The sequence below is a fragment of the Chiloscyllium plagiosum genome, chromosome 25, assembly GCF_004010195.1.
Source record: "Chiloscyllium plagiosum isolate BGI_BamShark_2017 chromosome 25, ASM401019v2, whole genome shotgun sequence".
Classification (NCBI taxonomy): Eukaryota; Metazoa; Chordata; class Chondrichthyes; order Orectolobiformes; family Hemiscylliidae; genus Chiloscyllium; species Chiloscyllium plagiosum.
The window spans coordinates 39,401,504-39,411,197 of NC_057734.1; the positions used below are offsets into that span (position 1 = coordinate 39,401,504).

General features: G+C 43.2%; 1 long non-coding RNA gene across 1 annotated transcript in view; it reads left to right on the plus strand.

The window, feature by feature from the left end:
• Positions 1-580: 580 nt before the first annotated feature.
• LOC122562763 overlaps positions 581-9,694 on the plus strand; it is a 76,185-nt gene continuing 67,071 nt past the window's right edge. The window contains exon 1 of the long non-coding RNA XR_006315412.1: positions 581-599. This is a non-coding gene — a long non-coding RNA (uncharacterized LOC122562763). The remainder of the gene's footprint in view (positions 600-9,694) is intronic.

Below are 9,694 nucleotides of genomic sequence, written 5' to 3' on the forward strand. Positions count from 1 at the left end.
ATTAGGTTGTGGTTTGAAACTGTGTTGGGGTTTGAGATTATTTTGGGGTTTGAGATTATGTTGGGGTTTGAGACTGTATTGGGGTTCTTGCTGCCAGAACCACCGGCTTTTCAGTCCTTTTCCCACTGGTCCTTCTTTCGATCATGGCTAATGTCTACTTCACTTTGGAAATGACAAGGCCACCAAAGGTATGCGGTAGTTGATTTGCTAGTGACGGAATGGGATATTGGCCAACTTCCTTGTCCTTTCATTAACCAAAGGAAATTGAAACCATTCGGTGTGCTCCAATGAGTTAGGTAATTCAACACAGTCTGGAATTTGAATTGTGGGCCTCCTGGTCTGTTTTTTATCGAACAATCATTAATCCATTTTCCACCAGACTCTGAGTGAATAACTGAAGTTGGTTTTAAAAAAAATTATTAGGTTTCCCCTACTACTTCTGTGAATTTATCCACAAGTTCAGACAATGTTATTAATCTTGAAAACTGTACAGATTTATTTGACTGAAATTCAATCAAAAGAGATGCTGACTTGAAGAAATATTGGTGGGGTGACTGAAAGCTTTCTCAAACACACTTTTTAAAGAAGGATCATAACAGGTAAAATAAGCGATGGAGTCGGGAAGGAATGTCAGTGCATAGGGGTGAGTTGGTTGAAATCATGGTTACTAATGATGTGGTAAAAGGAATAAAAAATGCAGAAGAACCCAGTAAAGAAGGAGAGCAGAGATATTAAAGGGTTACAGGGAGGGAGTGTTATCATTTAGTAGGGTCTGGCATGTTTGTGTGTGGCCAAATGAACCAGGAAGCAAGTGAAGTTTATATGTTTATTCATAATATTAGTGTAGGACCTGGGTGTGCATGTGTATTTATATATGGGGAACAAGTGGTGGAGTTTTGTGATGTGCAAGTTGAAATAAAGCTCACTAAAGAAGCAGAATCTAACCAACCTTTAACCTTGACTTTAACATGGAACTGGTTATAAAAGTTGGAAAGGTTGTAAACCTGGGATAAAGATGATAAATCTGACATGATGGGGGACCGGGTTCCAGCATAGGTTGATGGGAGACACTTGAGATGAGATAGGGCACGGCTAACAGATGCTGAAGGATGGGAATAGAGCTGCAATAGTTGTGTCTGTCAGTGACAATGTATCCAGGAAGTAACTAGAGAAGTTTGAGTTTTATTGTCAGCTGTGTTTGCTGATCACAGTTGGGCCTGTTGAATAGGCGTTACAATTGTCATCAGAACTCATCAGTTTTCACTCAGGAAAAGGAGAATATTGTAGAGGAGAAGAATGAGGTACGAGATGTTCAACTAGAAAGGATCGAGGTTGGTTACGCACAGCTGTTATCAATTCTAGAAGGAGTGAAAGCAGACAAGTCCCCTGGGCTGGATGGGATTTATCCAAGGATTCTCTGGGAAGCTAGGGAGGAGATAGCAGAGCCTTTGGCTTCGATATTTGAGTCATCATTGTCTACAGGTTTGGTACCAGAGGACTGGAGGATTGCAAATGTGGAGCCCTTGTTCAAGAAGGGCAGTAGAGATGACCCAGGTAATTATAGACCAGTGAGCCTTACTTCTGTTGTAGGAAAGGTTTTGGAAAGGATTATAAGAGATAAGACTTATAATCATCTAGCAAGCAACAATTTGATTTCAGATAGTCAACATGGTTTCGTCAAGGTGGTTGTGGTACTTCTGAGAGAGTGTGGCCCTCAGCTGAGGCTGGTCCGATGGTAGTGGGTTATCGTTGATATTTGCTTACAAAGTCAGTTACAGATTTCCTTGTTCTCTCACAGAATATGGTTTCGTCAAGGGCAGGTCGTGTCTCACAAACCTCATTGAGTTTTTTGAGAAGGTGATCAACCATGTAGATGAGGGTAGGGCAGTTGACGTGGTATACATGGACTTCAGTAAAGCCTTTGGTAAGGTTCCACATGGTAGGCTGTTGGAGAAAATGCAGAGGCATGGAATTGAAAGTGATTTAGCAGTTTGGATTAGAAACTGGCTTTCTGAAAGAAGGCAGCGAGTGGTGGTTGATGGAAAATATTCAGCCTGGAGTCTGGTTACTAGAGGTGTGCCACAAGGGTCTGTTTGGGGACCTCTGCTGTTTGTCATTTTTATAAATGACTTAGCCGCAGGCATAGGTGGATGGATTAGTAAATTTGCAGATGACACTAAAGTCGGTGGAGTAGTGGACAGTGTGGAAGAATGTTACAGGTTGCAGCGGGACTTGGATAAACTGCCTGGCAAATGGAGTTCAATGCAGCTAAATGTGAGGTGATGCACTTTGGGAAGAATAACAGGAAGACAGAGTACTGGGTCAATGGAAAGATTCTTGGTAGTGTGGATGTGCAGAGGGATCTTGGAGTCCATGTACATAGATCCCTGAAAGTTGCCACCCAGGTGGATAGTGCTGTTAAGAAGGCATACGGTGTGTTAGGTTTCATTCGTAGAGGGATTGAGTTCCGGAGCTACAATATCATGCTGCAACTATACAAAACGCTGGTGTGGCCACACTTGGAATGTTGTGTACAGTTCTGGTCCCCATATTTCGGGAAGGATGTGGAAGCATTGGAAAAGGTGCAGAGGAAATTTACCAGGATGTTGCCTGGTCTGGAGGGAAGGTCTTATGAGGAAAGTTTGAGAGACTTGAATATGTTAGCATTGGCAAGACGAAGGCTAAGAGGGGATTTGATAGAGACAAAGCTGAAAATGTGTTGCTGGAAAAGCGCAGCAGGTCAGGCAGCATCCAAGGAATAGGAGAATCGATGTTTCGGGCATAAGCCCTTCATTTGATAGAGACATACAAGATGATCAGAGGATTAGATAGGGTAGACAGTGAAAGTCTTTTTCCTAGGATGTTGACATCAGCATGTACGAGGGGGCATAACTACAAATTGAGGGGTGATAGACTTAAGACAGATGTCAGAGGCAGAGTGTAGTAAGGGCGTGGAATGCCCTACCTGCTAATATAATCAACTCAGCCACATTAAGGAGATTTAAACAATCCTTAGATAAGCACATGGATGATGATGGGATAGTGTAGGAGGACGAGCTGAGAATAGTTCACAGGTCGGCACAACATCAAGGGCCGAAGGGCCTGTTCTGCGCTGTACCATTCTATGTTCTATGCTCTAGCTAGGGATGGAAAAATGATTCCTTCTCCTAGTCACCATCTAGCTTGTATGGTTGGATGCAAATGAGATTGAGCTGATGGTGATGCCTCCCGAGTCGAAGAGCTTGCTGGCTTGTTGTACATGCTTGTGACTGAATAATGCTAATAAACTACCAGTCAGTCTGGACAAACTTTGAAAGAAAATCATTTTAAATAAGAAAATACTCCAATCAAAATTCGCCAGTAGATACTGATACATTGCAATCAAAGTGACAAATAGATAAAGCAGTTAAAACAAAAGGGAAACTCTTTTCGCTTATTCTTGTTGACAGTCAGCATTGTAGAATCAAAATTATCTAAAATAATGTGCCATCCTTCTGAGCTTCCTTACGTGTGTAAGATACAGGCAAATACAGTTTGCCTGCTTGAGGTAAAGCACTGAGTGTAGCTGTACAGGCATTTGCTGGGTGTTAGTCAGAGGGTGGAGGTTGCTGTTGAACAAAATAGGAAGATAATAAGAAAGTAATTGTTGTTGCTGGACTTCAGGAATGCAAAGAACATCAGGGAGGAAAGTTACACTGTTTCAGCACACTGGTTAATCTGTTACCTGCCCAAAGACGTCAATAACCAACTTTGGCAAGAAGGTGCTATGATCATGGAACTTGACATTATTGTGGCTGCTGTTGTAGTACAGTTCAGTCATCACAAAATCCAGTTTATTGTCATACTTCTGATGATTTATTTCCAATTGGCTTGAGTCAGTCACCGTTGAACTTTTATCACTTAAATCACTGATGCTGGTATTCTCAGCTGTGACTGAAAGCAGCTAATAGATTGTACGGTATAGTTTTTGAGGTCTTCACATGTGAGGCATGATGTGGAGGTGCTGGTGTTGGACTTGGGTGGACAAAGTTAAAAATCACACAACACCAGGTTATAGTCCAACAGGTTTATTTGGAAGCACTAGCTTTTAGAGCACTACTCCTTCATCAGGTAACTAGTGGGGCAGCAATATAAGACATAGAATTTATAACAAAAGATTATGTATATCATTTCAGCTGCGTGAAACTGTAATCTTTTGCGATAAATTCTGTGTAATATGATCTGTTCCACAGCTACCTGATGAAGGAGTCATGCTCCGAAAGCTAGTGCTTCCAAATAAACCTGTTGGACTATAACCTGGTGTTGTGTGGTTTTTAACTTTGTCCACATGTGAGGTGAGAGATAATAATAATCTTTTGAAGAATTCAGAATAAAGGAGTTACATGAAGTATTTCATTTTCTCCTTGTTCAGGTGCTGACTGAAATTTGGGTTGGTTTTACATGGCCTTAGCTTGGTAATGTGAGATAGACTCATAGAGTCATACAGGATGGAAACATACTCGTCGGTCCAACCCGAACATAATCCTACACTAAACTTGTCCCACCTGCCAGCTCCTGACCCATATCCTTCCAAACCTTTCCTATTCACGTATCCATCCAATTGTCTTCCACATATTGTAATTGTACCCGCATCAATCACTTCCTCAGGAAGTTTATTCCACACGCGAACCACCCTCTGTGTAAAACATCTTACCTCTTTTTTAAATCTCTCTCCTCTCACCTTAAAAATGTGCCCCCTTGTCTTGAAATTCCCCATCTTATGGAAAAGAGAATTACCATCAACTCTATCCGAACCTCTCATTATTTTATAAACTGCTATCAGATTACCTCTCAACCTTCTGCGCTCCAACGACAAAACGTCCCGGCCTATCCCATCTTTCTTTATAACTTGAACCTTCCATATCCGGCAACATCCTGGTAAATCTCTTTGAACCCTCTCCAGCTTGACAATATCCTTCCTATGACTGAGCGACCAGAACTGGACACAGTATGGATCTTCTCAAAACTTGCTAGGACGCAGTATTCCAGGAGAAGTACAACCTCAACATAACGTCCCAATCCCTATACTTGAGATGTTATCAGAAACTGTAGTCATGTTAGCCTTAATCTACCCTCCACCCTGGCTGAAAAAGCCCTTGTGATATTTTGCTCTTGGCTGCCTATGGACAAGGTCTTGCATGATTTACCTAATGTGCATTACCTAATGTGCATAAAGTGTTTTCTGCTTTCGTCTTAGATTTCCAGCAATCTCCATTAAAATCATTCCTGTTTGCTTAGCCCTAGTCTCACATACAATCCTTTTGCATCGGAGTTTCCCAGAGCGAGCTGGAATAGAAAGTGGGAAACAGCAAACAACTGGAATTTTGGCTGAGTACAGGGCCTTAGTTTATAAAGAGATGAGTCTGCTGCCCAAGTGGCAGGCAAAGGCAAGAGAGTATGGGTGGGTTGTCTTCCCCCTTGGACAACACGGAATGAGCCATTGGCTGCTGCTGGCCGCCAACTCAAGCCGTAAAGAAGGTGGGGAAAAGTGATGGAGGGGTATGTCTAAAAGATTGTGAGCGGACGCTATGGATTTTGGATGGAAACACTTCTGTGAATTGCCCGTTTCCTATTTTACAAGAAATGCAAGAAAATGTCTCTGCAAGTCTCTTATTCTCGACCTTAACATTCCTTGGTCAGAGCAATGTGTGCTTCTCAAAATTCTGTAATATGGATATTGTTGGGATGCTGTATTTTGTTTTTTGCGGGTATATGCAGACTGTGTGGGCAAATATTACAACTGAAAACCAAAGCCGCAAAAGCAACATGGCTACACATTTTGTGGGGGGATGCCTGGAGAAATGAACACAAATACATTCAAGAAACCCAATTGGATACTGAATTTAAAAAATATCACCTGCATTTAACTAACTTCATAACATTTCAGGGAAAATAAAGAGTTTGCTCCGTTTGCTTGTCTTGCAACACAGCAGGAAGCTGACCACACACATTTGAAGTTATAAAAGTGTGGTGTTGGAAAAATATAGCTGGTCAGGCAGCATCTGAGGAACAGGGTGGATAGGTGGGAAGGAAAATGGACGAGTAGGACAGTTCACGAGGGTGTTGCCAAGTTAGAGGGTTGGATTTGGGATAAGGTAGATGGGAGAGGAGGAAACTGATGAAATGGAGCCAAATCTATATGTGAAGGTAGCTATCAGTTGTTTGTTATTCTTTCACAAGATATAGGCGTTATTGGCTAAACCAATGTCTACTGCCCATCCCTAGCTGTGGAGGAGGGTTGTAGTCAGCTGCCTTCTTGAACTGCTGCAGTCTATCTGATGTAGGGACACCCACAATGCTGTTGGGGAAGGTGTTTCAAGACTTTGACCCAGTGACACCAAAAGAGCAGTGATGTGTTTCTAGGTCAGGATGATGAGTGGCCTGAGGGGATCTTGAAGGTGGTCATGTTTCCATGCATTCGCTGCCCTTGTCCTTCTACAACAGAGGTTGTCAGTTTCAGAAGAGCTGCCAATAGAGCTTTGGTGAATTACAGCGGCACATCTTGTACTTGATATGAGGTTTGGATGTTAAAGATGGGGTGTTAAGAGAGCAGGTTGCTTTGTCCTGGATATTGTTGAGCTTCTTGACTCTTGTTGGAGCAGCACTTATTGATGCAAGTGGATTCCAAAGCCAGGGCTGACAGTTTAAAGGTACAAGGAAGACCATTTAAGACTAAGCTGAGGAAAATCTCTTCAGCCAGAGAGTGATGAGCCTGTGGCAATCTCTGCCATATAAAGCAGCTGAGGCCAAAACATTGAATGTTTTACAGAAATAGTTAGACATAGTTCTTAAGGCTAAAGGTATCAAAAGGTATTCAGTTCTGGTCTCCCCATTATCGGAAGGATATTGTGACACTTGAAAGGATTCAGAAAAGATTTACAAAGATGTTGCCAGGGTTGGAGGGTTTGAGCTATAGGGAGAGGCTGAATATGCTGGGGCTATTTTCCCTGGAACATCGGAGGCTGAGGGGTGACCTTATAGACGTTTATAGATGCATGGACAGGGTAAATAGACAAGCTGGGGAGTTAAGAACTAGGGGCATAGGTTTAGGGTGAGAGGGAAAAAGATGTTGCCAGGGTTGGAGGGTTTGAGCTATAGGGAGAGGCTGAATATGCTGGGGCTATTTTCCCTGGAACATCGGAGGCTGAGGGGTGACCTTATAGAGGTTTATAGATGCATGGACAGGGTAAATAGACAGGCTGGGGAGTTAAGAACTAGGGGCATAGGTTTAGGGTGAGAGGGAAAAATTTAAATGGGATCAAAGGACTAACTTTTTCACGCAGATGCTGGTGCGTGTTTAGGATGATCTGCCAGAGGAAGTGGTGGAGGTTGGTACAATTACAATATTTAAAAGACACCTGGATGGATATATGAATAGGAAGGGTTCAGAGAGACATGGGCCAAGTGCTGGCAAATGGGATGAGATTAATTTAAGATATCTGATTGGCATGGACGGGTTGGACTGAAGGGTCGGTTTCCTTGCTGTACATCTCCATGACTCTATGACTACTGATCAATAGTAACTGCAGGATGTTGACAGTGGGGGATTCAGCGATGCTAGCAGCATTTAATATGAAGGGGAAAGGTTCAGATTCTCTTTCATTGGAGACGTTCATTGCCTGGTACCATGTGGCATGAAATTTACTTGCCACTTGTCAGTCCAAGTTTGAATCTTGACGACATCTCGCTACATATGAACACAGATTGTTTCAGCGTCTGAGGAGTTGAGAGTGGTGCTGAGTATTGTACAATCGTGGGTGAGCATCTCCACTTAGTCATAGAGTCATAGAGTCATAGAGATGTACAGCATGGAAACAGACCCTTCGGTCCAACCCGTCCATGCCGACCAGATATACCAACCCAATCTAGTCCCACCTCCAGCACCCGGCCCATATCCCTCCAAACCCTTCCTATTCATATACCCATCCAAATGCCTCTTAAATGTTGCAATTGTGCCAGCCTCCACCACATCCTCTGGCAGCTCATTCCATACACATACTACCCTCTGTGTGAAAAAGTTGCCCCTTAGGTCTCTTTTATATCTTTCCCCTCTCACCCTAAACGTATGCTCTCTACTTCTGGACTCCCCGACCCCAGGGAAAAGACTTTGTCTATTTATCCTATCCATGCCCCTCATAATTTTGTAAACCTCTATAAGGTCACCCCTCAGCCTCCGACGCTCCAGGGAAAACAGCCCCAGCCTGTTCAACCTGTCCCTGTAGCTCAGATCCTCCAACCCTGGCAACATCCTTGTAAATCTTCTCTGAACCCTTTCAAGTTTCACAACATCTTTCCGATAGGAAGAAGACCAGAATTGCATGCAATATTCCAACAGTGGCCTAACCAATATCCTGTACAGCCGAAACATGACCTCCCAACTCCTGTACTCAATACTCTGACCAATAAAGGAAAGCGTACCAAACGCCTTCTTCACTATACTATCTACCTGCGACTCCACATGCAAGGAGCTATGAACCTGCACTCCAAGATCTCTTTGTTCTGCAACACTCCCTAGGACCTTACCATTAAGTGTATAAGCCCTGCTAAGATTTGCTTTCCCAAAATGCAGCACCTCGCATTTATCTGAATTAAACTCCATCTGCCACTCCTCAGCCCATTGGCTCATCTGGTCCAGATCCTGATGTAACCTGAGGTAACCCTCTTCGCTGTGCACTACAGCTCCAATTTTGGTGACATCTGCAAACTTACTAACTGTACCGCTTATGCTCGCATCCAAATCATTCATGTAAATGACAAAAAGTAGAGGGCCCAGCACCGATCCTTGTGGCACTCCACTGGTCACAGGCCTCCAGTCTGAAAAACAACCATCCACCACCACCCTCTGTCTTCTACCTTTGAGCCAGTTCTGTATCCAAATGGCTAGTTCTCCCTGTATTCCATGAGATCTAACCTTGCTAATCAGTCTCCTATCGGGAACCTTGTTGAACGCCTTACTGAAGTCCATATAGATACATCTACTGTTCTGCCCTCATCAATCTTCTTTGTTACTTCTTCAAAAAACTTAATCAAGTTTGTGACACATGATTTCCCACACACAGAGCCATGTTGACTGTCCCTAATCAGTCCTTGCCTTTCCAAACACATGTACATCACATCCCTCAGGATTCCCTCCAACAACTTGCCCACCACTGAGGTCAGGCTCAATGGTCTATAGTTCCCTGGCTTGTCTTTACCGCCCTTCTCAAACAGTGGCACCACGTTTGCCAACCTCCAGTCTTCCAGCATCTCACCTGTGACTATCGATGATACAAATATCTCAGCAAGAGGCCCAGCAATCACTTCTCTAGCTTCCCAAGTTCTCGGGTGTATCTGATCAGGTCCTGGGGATTTATTCATTTTTAACCGTTTCAAGACATCCAGCACTTTATCCTCTGTAATCTGGACATTTTGCAAGATGTCACCATCTATTTCCCTACAGTCTATATCTTCCATGTCCTTTTCCACAGTAAATACTGATGCAAAATATTCATTTAGTATGTCCCCCATTTTCTGTGGCTCCACATAAAGGCCGCCTTGCCGATCTTTGAGGGGCCCTATTCTCTCCCTAGTTACCCTTTTGTCCTTAATATATTTGTAAAAACTCTTTGGATTCTCCTTAATTCTATTTGCCAAAGCTATCTCATGTCCCCGTTTT